The sequence below is a fragment of the Diuraphis noxia genome, unplaced genomic scaffold (assembly GCF_037042655.1).
Source record: "Diuraphis noxia isolate RWA-SAM2 unplaced genomic scaffold, SU_Dnox_SAM2 contig0004, whole genome shotgun sequence".
Classification (NCBI taxonomy): domain Eukaryota; kingdom Metazoa; phylum Arthropoda; class Insecta; order Hemiptera; family Aphididae; genus Diuraphis; species Diuraphis noxia.
The window spans coordinates 61,932,094-61,947,982 of NW_028301714.1; the positions used below are offsets into that span (position 1 = coordinate 61,932,094).

At 28.4% G+C, this 15,889-nt stretch overlaps 1 protein-coding gene across 3 annotated transcripts in view; it reads left to right on the plus strand.

Annotated features, from left to right (window-relative positions):
• Positions 1–15,889, plus strand: part of kek5 (leucine-rich repeat, immunoglobulin-like domain-containing kekkon 5 protein) — a 108,629-nt gene that overhangs the window by 39,762 nt on the left and 52,978 nt on the right. For all 3 annotated transcript variants that reach the window (XM_015516076.2, XM_015516074.2, XM_015516077.2), the window contains one exon: positions 2,185–2,244. The gene's annotated coding sequence lies outside the window, so the exon portion shown is untranslated. The remainder of the gene's footprint in view (positions 1–2,184; positions 2,245–15,889) is intronic.

The following is a 15,889-nucleotide window of genomic DNA, read 5'->3' on the forward strand; positions in this document are numbered from 1 at the left end:
TTAAGATCGTAAAAATATTATGTAGGTGCCTATTTTAATCGTTGAATTGAGGAAAATTAGAAAAAAAGAGCCGCATTTTCTGTACGCAATACGGTTTTTTTTTTTTAGCACAAGTTTAGGCTAAGTTCAAGGCTGTTTACTTTTTATTATTATAAATCCTTATGGCCTCTCTTGTTTGGCGATATATATATAATATATATTTAACTATATTTATTTACTTTTTTTTTTTTAATAAAAATTTTAGATTTATTTCTGTACAATACTACGGGGTATAAATCACACGCAACCCACTTCCCGCTTATCACTCCTTTCGGCCGGTGCTTTTTTCTACTGGCGTCGATGACGTAAGAAAAACCCCGACACGCAGACCTCTATACATCCAATGAGTAGCATAATACCAACACCGATACTGAATAGGTATAATATTATTATAAAAGTAGCCGTCCAACCACGTGCGCCTGGCGCCTGCTGTCCGACGCGAGCCCAACATTTTGTGACAATAATATTAATCTACTAATCAGTAATCAGTGATCACGCTACCTATATGAGTACACTTTGTTGCAGCCGCCCCATCAGTGAACTAAACCGAAAGAAAGTTTTAAAAAAAAATGTAAATATTATATTACCCGTTATACATCAACATCACAATTCACGTTATAGTATTAACTCATATAAGCTACCGTAGAAAGGTTTGTGAATAACCCCGTTGTGTAAATAGCTTAAAATGAATCCAAATATTTTGAATAGTTCATTGTATACTTGCGTAAATTAATAATTTACCATCGCGTATTGGTGAAATTGTTCCCTTATGTTTTGTGTCACTACAAAAGGTACATAATTACTATTTAAAATAGATAGATATTTTTCTTTCAACTGTCTCAAAATGTTAACTTAAAATACTATTTTTTTTTTTTTAACTACTTATTTTCGATGTTTTTTAACTGCAATAAGAACCATTTATGAGGACCCTTGTATTTTATTCCTAAGCTTAATCATTGAGATTGTTAATTTTAAAAGCGGAACTATAGATAACGATAGATTTTGTACAAAATAATTTGCGAATTTCCATAGGAACTAATTTAATAAAATAATAAAGAGTTATGAGCAAAAAATAAAAACGTAAGCTGAACGCGAAACAGCCTATATGTATCATGTTTGATACTATATGTGACCAATTTGTAACTGCTATACAGGGTGTCCCGTAAGGATTTACCCGTTGCGATATCTCCCGAAAGAATGATGATATCGAAATTCTGGTTTTGTATTAAGACTCACAAGGAGTGTGTCTTGTAGTTCTTTACAATTGTTTCATATTTTAATGTTTTGGTAAAAAAGTTAAAAAATATATTTTTATATTTAATTATTTCCAAAAAAGTTAGTTGGCCATTTTTTAGAGTTTATTTTTTAAAAAATATTGACGTTTCAAAATTTTATTTTTATTAATTTTCTGATTTTTAATATTTTTTTTAGTTTCGAAAAAAATTGCGATTTATTCAATACCATAATAATGTTATCAAACATGTGACCCACTGCGCCGCGCGCATTCCCATACGACCGGCAAAATACATTCCGTGTTCCTAATAGTTATAAATTTATAATCATATTTTATTTCTTCAAAACTAGAAAAAGTATTAAAAATCAGGAAACTAATGAAAATAAAATTTTGAAACGTCAATATTTTCAGAAAAATAAACTATAAAATGGCTATCATTATTTTTTTTTGGAAATAATTGTAGTTCTTATCCCTGTAAATCTTATTATAAAACCAGAATTTTGATATCTTCATTATTTCGTGAGATATCGCAATGGGTAAATCTTCGCGGGACACCCTGTATATAATACATATTTAGGTATGTCTTCCTAAATTATTTTATACCAAATAATTAGTTATTCAATTAACATAATAAAATCATCTTATATGAAGTATTATAGTAATATTGCGTATCTATATAATTTTTATATATAGATGTTTTTCGTACGTACTCTCTTGTCATTGTATAAAGATACCGTCCAATGCCAACATTGTTCTACCCTAAAATAGTTGATAATATTACCTGTGAATTTTTGCGTCAAGTACATTATGAAAGCTGTGATCTATAAATATTACAGATTACTCCAATACTATACCCCTGTCTGTCGTCGCGTATATCATATTTGACGTTGCGCTTTTTTTTTGTGTTTCAGATTTCTTTGAACCAGAAAAAACCTCCGTGCACTCGATACATGTTTAAGAAAATGTAATTGGTAAGTGTTTTCTCTTATATTTTACTTATTATATGCAATCAATTCGAAAATCTAAATATCTTAAATAAAATGATGTATTATATCCCTTTTGTTGTAAGACAACAATAGGATTTATTTTAACAAGAATAGTTCCATTTGTTGTATTTAATGACTGTGTAATATTTTTGAGCTTTACGATTAGAAAAAAAATGTTTAGTAAAAATTAAATCCCCAAAACCGAAGTTAACTTTACATCGAGGCAACGAAAACTGGGATTTTTGAAGTATTAACGAAATTGGATTGTTTTATCAGTAAAAATCCTTGACTGTGATCAACCAAGCGAAAACAGTGTTTTTTTAAATGGCTTTTGATCTTTATTTTTTAATTTATATTAAGATTCCTATTTAAACATATTAATTAAAGTACTTATAACTGCGTATACTTAAAATTAAAATGCGCAAAAAATAATAAGTATTATTGTCATTGTTGTATCTACTAGTATAATCTTTTTTGACATCCAGTAATAATTGATAAATTTACTAACACAATAAATTAATGTTTTATTTATACCTATATGTATATATTTGGGTAGATAGGTATACATATTATAAAATAATTAAATTCATCCCGTAAGTATTCCTCCATTAAAATATATTATGTTTTCTGTAAATATAAGGTTAAATATTATTCCGAGAATAAGTAGTTTAATTCAAAAGCTACAACCCGTGGGAAAATTTTTAGTTTGTACAGCTTGATCACATCCCGGCAATCCTCTTTTTAGTGCGCCAATAAAAGCCAAACATAATCTTTACTTTATCCCAAATTAGAAAATGTTTTTAAAAATAATGTACATTTTGTATAAGACGTTGGAAGAAAATTATTGACCACATAATATATTTTTTCCTTTCTGTATTAAATCCACAGGTTACAGTGACGCATATTTTTCAAAAGTAGTTTCGTAAAACTTGTTAATATTATTGTGAACCTAGCAGGGACACCTATTAAACCGTGTGAAATTGATTGCAAGGTTACTTGACAACCGATGAAAAAACAATTTTCAGCACCCGTTTTGTTTTATGATATTGACCTTTGTCATTATATGGGTCCGAATAAGAAATATGTTACCGAAATTGTTTTATTCACATAACTCTCTTTACCACTTAAATATAATAGCAAAGCGTGAGAGTACCTATGAAATTTTGTTTTTATTTTTACGTTTTGATATTACATATATGGTCATAACTATAATAAGCATCAACGCATTTAGCATTGAGACTTATATTTTCAAGTCGTAAAACTTAATTTTACATTTTATAGAAATAAACTGATTATGATGAAAATTATCAACTATACTATATATTGAAGAATTTAAAAGATAAATCATCATTATTTTTTCAGCATAATCATAAACAAATTAAAATATTAGCTACAGAATTATATATAAATTGATGTAAATATGATTGCAAAACAAACAAAACCAATTAGAAACCTACGTCATCAATGATTTTATTAATTTGTTTTTAATGGGTAAATATAATATTACTTCGCGATTTTAAATCAATTCGGCCATAACTATTCAATATTCCAATCGTTCGATTGGTTTTAATCAGTTATTGAACCGAGAGTTATGATGAACATCTTGAAAGACACTTAACAAACGTATACTGTATTGACTGTTTATAATGCTATGCATATTTCCGTATAATTACAGTTCCCATTCGACTAGATTAAAATATGGTACCTAGAATAAAAATTTCATTATTTATTAATATCGTCAGTAAAGAAAGTAGGAATTAATTAAATCAAAACACAATTTTGAGATAAAAATATGTTGTATGTTATTATATTATAGCTTCTATAAACGGGAATATTGAGAAACGCAGGTCCATGTCCCCGGCATCCCCACTTTGAACTTTCGTAAAAAAACCCGGGGCGATCGTTTGTACTCTGTTTGTACCGGTTTGTACCGCAAAAATCATCGTTTGTACCAAAAGCTGTAAAAAGTTACAAACGTTTTAAGTTGGGGGTGCTGGAGACATGCCAGCACCCCCACTTTGAGCTTTCGTAAAAAAACCCGGGGCGATCGTTTGTACTCTGTTTGTACCGGTTTGTACCGCAAAAATCGTCGTTTGTACCGAAAGCTGTAAAAAGTTACAAACGTTTTAAGTTGGGGGTGCTGGAGACATGCCAGCACCCCCACTTTGAGCTTTCGTAAAAAAAACCCGGGGCGATCGTTTGTACTCTGTTTGTACCGCAAAAATCGTCGTTTGTACCGAAAGCTGTAAAAAGTTACAAACGTTTTAAGTTGGGGGTGCTGGAGACATGCCAGCACCCCCACTTTGAGCTTTCGAAAAAAAAACCAGATCCATCGTTTGTACTCTGTTTGTACCGGTTTGTACCGCAAAAATCGTCGTTTGTACCGAAAGCTGCAAAAAGTTATTAACGTTTTAAGTTGGGGGTGCTGGAGACATGCCAGCACTCCCCACTTTGAGCTTTCGTAAAAAAACATGGGCAGATCGTTTGTACTCTGCTTATACCGCAAAAGTCGTCGTTTGTACCGAAAGCTGTAAAAAGTCATAAAAGTTTCGGACACGACTACAGCATCCCCACTTTGAGGGTAGGCATAAAAAATCGGCCAAAATATGAGGATTGAGTGACTGTAAACTTAAAATACACTTATAGAATTATATTTGAAACAAAAATATAACAAAACCATTTAAAACCCATTGAAAAATAAACATTTTAAATTATTTGTTGCAAAATAAAAATAACAAATAATATATACAGGGTGCTTCTTTTAAGTGGTTACATTAATTATCTCGAAAAGTATTTACTTTTTTCAAAATATTTTTTACGTGGTTTATAGTTGTTAAAAAACCAACGTTTTTATTAAAAAATTATATTTTTAAATATTTTTTATCCTTATCATTTTTTAAGTTTTACTATATTCCAAAGCAGAATATATTTCTAAGTATTTTGATTCCTAAAAGTCGAATTTAGGACGTGTAGTTTATGAGTAATATGTATTTAAAGTATAGTCAAGCGGAGTAGTGGACAAACATTTTGCGGGGTAACCCCGTACCAATCCACTCTGCCAATCTAAACTTTAAATACTTATAACTCAATAACTACTAGCCCTAAATTCGATTTTAATGAATCTAAATACTTAGAAAAATATTCTGCTTTGGAAAATGAAATTAAAACTCTATGTTGTCATTCAAAAAAGTAAAAAACTTAAAAATTGATAAGGATAAAAAATACTTAAAAAAATAATTTTTTAATAAAAACGTTGGTTTTTTAACAAATTAAAACCATGTAAAAAAATATATTGAAAAAAGTAAATACTTTTCGAGATAATTAGTGTACCTACACACTTAAAAGAACCACCCTGTATATATCTAACATAAAAATTAAAAATATTATATATAAGTAATATATATACATATATATATATATATCTAACATAAAAATTAAAAATATTAATTTTTTCTAACAAATGATAAAAACATAAAGGTAGGTATAACTGTTAATAATTTTTAAATTTGTATTGTATCTAATGATAGGTTATTTAACAGGAATCTAAAACTAGCATCTAATCGCTGTAAATTAACATTTTAAAATATTCTTTTGTAAATAAAACATAGCATTAAATTCCGTATTTTAACCCTTTCCCGCCCAATTTTTTTTTTTTCAAATCTTTCGGAAAAAGTAATTTAATTCTTATCATAATAAATACGATAAAAACACGAGTAATATTAATCATATGTTAAAAACAGTGGTACCATTTGATAGAACATAAAATTGTTTATATTTAATGGGTCCATTTGGAGTCTTCGAACTATTTGTATTGGAATAACGTTTAAGAATACAATACGTAATCCAAATGGACCCAATGGGCTGGAAAGGGTAAGAAATAATAAGTTAATAAGTAACAAACAATAGTGATTTAATAAAATTGTTTTGATTTCATATAATATTATTTAAAGTTTTGAAAACCATTATCAAATAAAAAAAACGTTGTTACTTTGCTGTATAGAAGTTGTCGAGTGACAATGTATGTATTATTATTAAACTTGAATACAGTGTTAATAATTAAGTCACTTTTATTAATACGGTAATTTCGAAGTTTTATTAATATTCTTATTTCGAATGTTCATTTGAAGAACTTTGGAAATATTTGAACTTCAAACAATAATTAATCAAATTGCGCATATTATGTATTTTAATAATTGTTTAATGGCTGTAAGCGACCAACTTATGAAAACCTTTGTACCTATTACATTTTCAAGTATTTTAACTCAGCACTACAATATATATCAATATATTTTATAACAAAAAAATTTTTAAAAAAATTGAATATTTCAAATACCTATAAATAGCTAAAAAAAATACAGAAATATTTTGAAAAGAAAATTATGTAAAGCTCATTTTTAAGCTAGGGATTCGAAATAGGTAATTTATTTTATTGATACGTTTTTTTTTTTTGCTTTGTTAAATTTTCATTCAGATTCTGGAGATTCTGTATGAATCTGCATAAATTTTTCTTAGGTAAAGTCATTCAAAAATTATTAAAATAAATACGTGAAATTTATTTGTGTTTGAAGTTAAAATATTGACGAAATTTTATAATATATGAGAATTTGAAATTTAAATTTTACTAACAATCGTCAAAATTAAATTATTTATAAGAGAAACTTAATTATTAACAATGTAAAGGTAATAAAATTAAATACACTAATAATTTTTCTTCAGATAAGTACAATGCCGGTGTAGCAGCCTCTTAAAGAATTTAAAAATAAAATAAGATTATCAGTAGACTATACATAGGTAGGACTGTCACTGCACATCAGACTAGCAAACTAGTTCTTATCTGAACCTGTCAAAGAAAACCGATAATACGCAATTGTAATTAGTAATTACCATACACAAAGTACCGTATACAATACATAGAAAGGTACTGATCAAAGGTTCGTATTTTTTGACCAGTTCGGCAGGACTATTGTATTCGTTGGAACTCGTGACAATATCGTATAGCCAATCGAATACGATTGTTGTATATCAATATGTATATATATATTTTTTTTTTTTTTTTTGCTTTACGCGCCATTTAGGCGCTTCGCAGCTTCTACCAAAGTTCTCCAAAGTTCTCGATCTTCTGCATCCACAATACTTGCTCCATTGCTTAATCTCTTCAGGTCGTCTTTTACTCGGTCAAATATAATTCTATAAGTGTATTTTAAGTTTACAGTCACTCAATCCTCATTAAAATATAATACATTTTAAAACCAAGTACATTTGTTTTAATAATTAGGATATTACCAGTTTCGTTTCATATTTTATTAATATCTTATAATTTTAGAGCCCCTTTTTAAAAAAAATTACGAAAAACAAATATTAAAATCGGAGGGGTTGCAAGACCAATGAACCTTCTACTCAAAGCTATATATCAATGGTGTTTAGAAAAACATTTTTCGAATTAACAAAAAATCAAAAAGTAACTAAGATCACAATAAATGTTGCGATAAGTGCGTAGGCTGAGTGGTGAAAGAGTCATATTTTGGCCGATTTTTTATGCCTACCCTCAAAGTGGGGATGCTGTAGTCGTGTCCGAAACTTTTATGACTTTTTACAGCTTTCGGTACAAACGACGACTTTTGCGGTATAAGCAGAGTACAAACGATCTGCCCATGTTTTTTTTACGAAAGCTCAAAGTGGGGAGTGCTGGCATGTCTCCAGCACCCCCAACTTAAAACGTTTGTAACTTTTTACAGCTTTCGGTACAAACGACGATTTTTGCGGTACAAACCGGTACAAACAGAGTACAAACGATCGCCCGGGTTTTTTTACGAAAGCTCAAAGTGGGGGTGCTGACATGTCTCCAGCACCCCCAACTTAAAACGTTTGTAACTTTTTACAGCTTTCGGTACAAACGACGATTTTTGCGGTACAAACCGGTACAAACAGAGTACAAACGATCGCCCCGGGTTTTTTTACGAAAGCTCAAAGTGGGGGTGCTGGCATGTCTCCAGCACCCCCAACTTAAAACGTTTGTAACTTTTTACAGCTTTTGGTACAAACGATGATTTTTGCGGTACAAACCGGTACAAACAGAGTACAAACGATCGCCCCGGGTTTTTTTACGAAAGTTCAAAGTGGGGATGCCGGGGACATGGAGCTGAGAAACGCAATCATGCAACATGATTTATCAATTCTTACTATGTTATAAATATAGTCCAGAGATAAATAGTCTCTATTTTTAATTAACTTTATTGATAACGTTTTCTTATTAAGATCACGATGTCATATTTGACAGCAGTATTGATGTATCATCAGATTTAAATGTTAGAATATTATCTAGAGTACTACGTACCGCGAATGTTTTTTCAATGTTTTTATTTTGAATTTAGTTATGTAGTCTAATAATTTACATAAAAATTTACAATTTTAAAATGCGTTATACATTGGGTTGGACATCTCACTAGCTTGTTTCTATACATCTTCTTAATGTAGTAATTTTTGTGTGTGACCTTCAATGTAGTTATGATTTAAAGCTATCTTTATTATAGTTTGGGATTTCCAAATCGGTATGATCTTTCAAAAGAACGAATTCTAAAATCCAAAATGTACAATTTTGCGTTTTTTTTTCTACGTAAATTAACATGTACCTACATTATGTATTAATAGTATCGTCATATTTTATCGTACTAATAACATTATAATGTGATACATATGACTATGAGTCATTTTAATTACTCATTTGTCACGGTCAAGTTTAATAGTTTAGCATTATCATTATTGCTATTTTTTATGTTGTTGTTATTATATTATTAGATAATATTTGTAATTTGTATGGTAATAAATAACTATCCAATCACCTAATGTTGGCTAATATTATTTTTGGTGGATAATAATACCTAATTGTTTGTTGCAATATATTATAATATTCATTTATTTGATCGAATCATATACTGGGATAATTTACAACACGATCCTAAATGGAAAACAGAAAATCAACTAAGTATCTATACCTACATCATTACTATATAATTAACAATTCAGATTACATATGAATACAAATTTAAATATTGAATTATTCATAAATACACGTGGTGATTCAATTGTATACGTCCAATTGTTCCAATTTTAACGGTTCTATGATAACATTCACAACAGGCTAAGTAAAACTAACAGCTGATACTATTCATTTCTTCCATTCATGATACTTGTGTAATTGGTTCACTAAACAGTTATCGCGTGTATAGTTAAAAAGTCAAAACGGTTCAAACTACTGCTAATCTCGTATATTATAAGTTTATACTGAAATCTAATTGTACTTAAATTACCGTTCTTAAATATATGTAAATATATATAGGTATATTATAATCTTTTGTAGAATTTATAGATGCAAAAATTAAATATTTTATTTTATTTTCTCAGAAATTGAAGGTTTTTGTTTTAAATTTTTAACAAATATTTGTGTAGCGATCTACTACTATGATTAAGATACCAACATATTAAGTTTGTTTACTTTAATAAAAGCTTTATTACGTAATGTAATAGAGAGGTTGTAAAATGTATTCTTAACTGTCAATATTTGGTATTTCTTATAATTCACATAACTTTACTATTTCATAAATAAATTATTGTAAAATATTGTACTGTTAATGGGATTTAGATCATTTCTATTCAGTTCTCTACGAGTGACTTATTTTTACATCAAATAAATTTAAGCATATTTTTTTAATAGTCTCTATGTGCTATTGATTTTATCTAATTCGAATTTAGAAAATATTTTACTACCTACGTTAAATTTAAAAGACTCTGTACTTTTGTACTTTTGATAACAGTCAAGTGCGAATAAAATGTGCAGTCATATTTATAAGTGATATATATATATATATAACAATTGCGAAAAACCATTTGGAAAATCGTGTTTTATATGCATTGAATAGAATACGATAACTATAAGAAAACCCCAAAATGGTTGTATATAGAATTTCAATATCTACTGATGGTCTTTCCTCACACTTCGTCATCCGGTAATATCTTGGTTTTTGCGAAAATGCTTACTTTCAAAGTTCCTCTAAAAATACTCAAAGTAAATCAATTTTTTATCTCTATACTATGCGCCCTTCGGTCATAAAAAACACATTTCTAATACACCACCATTGTATACCTAATTTTTATATAGGTACCTAACTTTTCCTTCAACACTTTGCTGTAAATATTATTCCTGAAAATATAATCTTTTCTAAATATTTATCAAGTGTACCAAATTTTTATGAACAACCCTACACTTGAACAATATTTTATTAATATTTAAATAATATTTTAGTTAGTTAGTTCCTAAAATATAACTTATAGTCAATACATAAATAAAATTGTGATTTATTAACTTTTAAGTAAGTAGGTAGTTATGAATTATTATATTTATATATTTAGTAATGAAAAAGCATTATTTATTTGACACATTTAAATAAATACATTTTATGCCGTCTCTTTTATATGAGAATAAAAATTAATATAACTTTCAATACATTGTCTTTCATTTCATGTATATTTTAAATTAACATATAGTACCTATATGCTTTGAAAAAGTTAATGTTCAATAAGTTACGTGAAATTCTCTAGAGGTCGAAGTAATAACATTTCAGTTATTTATAAAGCTTAAATATTATGCATTTAATGAAAACTATTAAATCGATAGTCAACTTACTGCTAAGTGCCTATATTATTAGCATTAGCCATAACCATTTCAAGGACGCCATCGTTGTCCGTTATGTAAAATCTGTGCTTAGTCAGATGATAATTAAAAATATCATTCTATAAATATTGTTTATGTCTCCGTTAAAATCTCCTCTTTATAATATATATGTATATTGTATAAGGAATATTCCGGTCTCATAATATTGAAGGAATAATGTGTCTCGTATACTAATTCTCACAGTGCGGTTTAACGTATGTTATATATATATATATATATATATAATATATTATACACCTATACGTAGATAAAATGGTTATAACTTTATAAGAGATCAAAATCATAATGAATAATGATGATGATGAAATAACAATAATTAATTATAACAACAATAATTAATAATAATTCTATAGAAATATTAATAACAGTTAAAGTGTATTACATTCACCTAATATCTGAAAACATAATCAATAAACGCGTATCGCCCACCATTTGCTTAGTATCTGTTATAAAAACTAGTTTCCTTGGATTCCCCCAACTTGGTTTGGGGTAAGTTTTTTTTTACTCCCACTCGTTTTCAACTTACTTTTTTACCACACGATCTTCGCCTGCCAACCGAAATAATTACTCTCCAGTCTTCACGGCTTGTTCTTTTTTTCTTTAAACGTTGGCCAACGGGTTTCTATAATCCTTAATTTTCGTTTCACTGGATACCAAGACTATAATCTTAATCGTATGGAACGATAAAACCAGCAGGTTACTCAATCTGACAACTGTACGTATAATAAAAACGTTTATTGCCTGTTAGTGCAGTCGTGGTGGCTTTTAATGTACAACAGACCGATGATGTATGTCAAAAGAGGTAAACAATAATAATAATAATATGTAAAATGTCTTATAAATATAAAAACCATATTTTAAGTTATTCATTTTTCGAGTTGAGCGCATTATTCCGCAGTGAATTTATATTATTTCACTCGCTGGTAGGTATATTATTATAACTGTGTCATATCGTTTTATTTATTTTCTTGTGTATTTAATAACCGTACGTCTGTATACAGAGTTCAAGATGTATGATAAAAATAATCATAAATGTCAATTTTTACTTCGATATTTGACGGCGTTGTCCTCGCACCACTCGTCAGTATACTCGTATGTCGTTAATGTCAGTTAAGTGATAACGCTCGCTGATATCATAATTTATACAGTGTGATTCACTAAGCATGCTTATTGCTCACCCTCATTTTTTCTCTTTGATTATGCGTTTTTTGAAATTCTGATGTTCGGTATTTTCAAGCATACTTGATAAACACCATATTTTCAAATACTTGATTTTTGTATGCCACTTTAGGAGTTTTCTGTGGAATTAAAAAAATGATAACTATTTTTTTTTATGAGAACTGTCCTTTTTAATGTTAACTAGCATAAACTTAGTGCAGGTTTTTTAAATTTTGATTTATACATGAATGTATATCTAAACGAATAATTTTTGAATTATTAAAAATCTAAGCTGTGTAGAATAATAGCACTTAAGGTAAGTTAGGTAGGTTTAGAATTTAATAATATGGGGGATATAATAATTTGAACATTTTAATAATAACTATATATCATGCATTAAACCAACTAAGTTCAAATATTGATTTACTTGAATTACCTATCAATTATCATTTTCAATTTCAAAAAAGATAATCTTCTGAACAATTTACAATGATAAACATCGGCATCTTATTTGCAAAAATAAAAAATTATATCACTACTGAACACTTAATGAATAGGTAGTATAAAAACTGTATTTGAAAATATGATCTTTAATTACACCCAAAAATTTTAATAAGTATAACATAATAATTAAAGTAGGTATAAAAAAGGTGATCAAATTTAATGCAATCACCTTTGTACGTTTTCTCTAACAACAGATAAAATATCATTATTATATGAACGCAGAATATGTTCCTACCATCATGTTATTTAATTAGCTTATTCGTCTTTTATTTTCGTCATTTTTAGTATAGTCTGTATATATTTTTACAAAAATATAGGTAATTTATAAATTAAACCACTAGCGAGGATAACCTAAAAAGTACCTTCATATCGTCATAGTCATCAACTCTATATATCTATCAAAATTTAAATAATCAAGCCTTTTTGTTCATGGAAAAAAAATGTACGTAGGTTTAACATAAATTAATGAATATGCGTATGAAAACATGACGTGTGTGTTTTAATGAAAACAGTAACTTTACCTGAATTTTATTGATGGTTTTGCTCTTATAAATTAACGTCATAACTTGTCAATAACTCGTCCGGTACACAAATATTTAGAAAAAAACTTTTTCGACATAAAAATGTATCGTGGTAATGTCTGCCACTGACATCGCCATGTCAAGAACACTCACGCATCCCCATGTAACACCACTTAACATTTACGTTAAGCTGTTGATGATGTACGCATAGGTAGTGTGTGTGTGTGAGTGTGTGTTTTTTTTAACCGTTATACGTTATATTTTTAACTAATTTTTTTTAGAGATTATTATTATTATGTGACCTTTTGCCATTATATTTATTTCGCAAGTATTCATAAACTTTCATACTTTCTTGATGCTATCTTGAAAACCCTGCAGTAGGTCCATATATATTATTATACTATGTTATAATTACCACCAAACTAATTTCAGTTGTAGTAATAATAACATAATAACAATAAAAAAATGTACTTTGTTTTCAATCCCGTGCACTATAATAACCAAAAAAATCGTGTCACTATAATATGTTTTCGTTGTTAAAAAATATATGTTTATTTATTAATAATATATATATATATATACATATAAGTTATGACCGTTATAATAACGAACTCTAAGCCCTAGTGCACGAGAGATAGAGAGAGACTCCTCGTACGCGGGCTTCCAGTACCGTAAATAATAGATATTAATGGTGATGGCGAATTTTATTGCCAGTGCACAATTATTCTTATCCGTGGTTAAAAAAAATAATAATAATATATAATGGAAGTAAAATGGAAGAAAACTATTTTTTTTTTTTATCAAAAACTATTACACATCGTATGCACAATGAAAGTTTTACAGGGCCCGATGATAACCTACTTACGGCTATAATATTATTATACTTTTGATATAAAACTAGTCGACATATTATGATATTTGCCGTCATGGCAGTCCGTGAGATATTCTCTCGCCTACTAATGTATATGTGTATATATATATATATAGGTTGGTAGTAATTTACTTTAAACTGTAATTTTTCTTAAGCTTTTTGACTTGCAATTTGCTCGTAATTAATTCTCGTTTAACAAGAGTCAATATACGTGAAATTAGTATTCGTTGCGTGTACAGTCTGAAAGTTATGATAATTCATTAATGTATAAAACAATTTCATTTTAGCAGCATTTATTTTTAGAATGCCGTTTTGTAACAACTGGAGCTACACGGTGAGAGGTCAAATCGCACAGAGACTGTTAATTACTATTTTTGAAAAAGATTAGTGGAAAACTGGAGAACTGTTTTATACCTCATTGGGTATAATATGTAATAGGTTTCTATTGTTTTCTAGTGTTTCTTTTTTTAAAACGTTTTTTTAATGGAAAAACAATTATTTGTATCCTAGCCTTTTATATATTTAGTTTTTTTGAAAATAGAAATAGAAAATATTGTGTTTAATTTCTCTCTGTCTTATTTCACTAGTCTCAAAGTTTAAAAAATAATAATAAAACGTGTTTTAAAAAAAATTCGATATCATGTTTTTCATAGGTATTAAACGTGAAACCTCACCTTCTCTATAATCCCATTTAAATTGTCACAAAAAATATAATATCGTTTAACAACATCAATTATAATTTGTATGATATTGTTACGATTTATTGTTAGTGTTTATTTATACTATCGACGATGACAAGGGATAGGCGTTAACATTGTTTGTGTTTTCAAACAGTTAAATGTAATTTTGATTTTGAATTTACACGATATTTTCTATAGCTGTGTGGTATCAGCAATAGTGTTTAAAAACGTATATATATATATATATATATATATATATATATGCATTATACACTGGCAAAAAAAATCTCGAGAATGTATGGAACGTTTCCAATAAAATTATGTTTTGACATTGAACATCCGCTTGAGAACATCGAAGGGAAACCAAATCTAAATAGTTATCGCCCCAAACGCGTTTTTTCGACATTTAAATTAGGTAATCAATTTAAAAAAAAAAAATTATCTGACATTCCGAATTCCACCTGAAGACTAGAACAAAATTTTTTTTAAAGGGTGCTTCTCGAGTATCCAAAAGGATCGACTTGAAAGGCGACTATTTTTTTAAATATAATATTTATAAAACATTTATATATACTTAATACGAATTATTTCATCCATCATCCCATGTTGACAGACGTTCGTATTTTTATCCCTTTATTTATCATCGAGACGATGATACGAATTGATACGAATATAACATTATAATAATAATATAATATGTACCCATAACATTTTGTTATTGTACGATTGATTACACCGGCTTTTCCGTGTCGCGAATGCACTGATATTTTACATAATATCATCATGCACACATGTCATACCTAACTCATATTTCATTACTAGCCCACCAATAGTATTGTTGTCGTAAACAGATTTTACCCGTCTCGAATTTGCCACTTTCCACTTCCAATACGTGTATACAATGCACATGACTTGTAATGGTAATTTCCTCCAATTTTGAGTCGCGATTGTAATGCGGATTAACGTTTATTTATATATTTTATATTAACATTCATAATTTGATATGATACTTTATTAAGCCAATGAACTATGATCACGCCAGAGTGTAAAATCGTGCGCAAAGGTATAACATAGAATTTAATTAGAGAATTAATACATTTTAGAATATAGATTTTTTTGTTGCGGACAATAATATTGCAACATATTATGTTTTATACTTAATCGAATG